The sequence below is a fragment of the Phytophthora parasitica genome (genome assembly GCF_000247585.1).
Source record: "Phytophthora parasitica INRA-310 unplaced genomic scaffold supercont2.492, whole genome shotgun sequence".
Classification (NCBI taxonomy): Eukaryota; Oomycota; class Peronosporomycetes; order Peronosporales; family Peronosporaceae; genus Phytophthora; species Phytophthora nicotianae.
Genome location: NW_008649478.1, coordinates 1 through 548, shown reverse-complemented (window position 1 = coordinate 548; position 548 = coordinate 1).

Genomic DNA, 548 nt, shown 5'->3' with positions numbered 1-548 from the left:
CACTGACAATATCAGTGATGGAAATTCAGTGTTGGTTAATTAAACATTAATTACATTAATATCGTAAAAACGGTTGGTAAAAATTGGATTTAATATGTAAGAAGTAGCCGAGGAGAGAGAACAGGAATGTGATCGTCGCGCTTCAGCAAAGCACTCAGCAATCATCGACGCGACGTAGGAAATGTCCACTATGTATCCATGTCCAGGCACTGTGGGTTGCCACCACTCCCAGTTCGCGTAGAAGTGCATACAACACGCAGACGACCACGCATGACAGTCGGTAGGTCGCCGTGCCGAAAACCAAGCCACCCAAGAGCGCATGCAAACATGATCATGTGGCTAGAGAGCGATGACGCAAGCATTGACAGGAAGAAGCTCTGATTACTGTCGCTCGGAGAGTTACTCTTCTTGGTTTACATGGGGCGGATCGTGGCTTGTGGACGAGCGGTGTTGTGTGACCATCCACGCCGTGGACAGATCAAGTGACCAGGATGTTTATGTCCGTTAACACAGGTTTTCATGACTGGCTCACGACTATTGGTTTAAGT